The sequence below is a fragment of the Penaeus monodon genome, chromosome 33 (assembly GCF_015228065.2).
Source record: "Penaeus monodon isolate SGIC_2016 chromosome 33, NSTDA_Pmon_1, whole genome shotgun sequence".
Taxonomy (NCBI): domain Eukaryota; kingdom Metazoa; phylum Arthropoda; class Malacostraca; order Decapoda; family Penaeidae; genus Penaeus; species Penaeus monodon.
The window spans coordinates 19,426,313-19,426,556 of record NC_051418.1 but is presented as its reverse complement, the minus strand read 5'-3'; positions in this window follow the sequence as shown (position 1 = coordinate 19,426,556).

The following is a 244-nucleotide window of genomic DNA, read 5'->3' as shown; positions in this document are numbered from 1 at the left end:
ATATTTCTTCGACGAGATGTAATTTGTCTGTTCAGTCAAATTAATGAAAATTAAGATGAAGAATATTTGAATCGAATGCCTGTCTTCTTTTGTTTTAATTTTGTTTCCTTTTCTTTTGTATTTCTTTCTGACAACGAAAAAAAAACTATCGACACAGGGGAGAATCAATAATGCTATGTTGCTGCCAAAATATTTGCTTGACTGTTTAAGTTTTGGAGACAAGGTAGACAAGGGTAAACTGTTA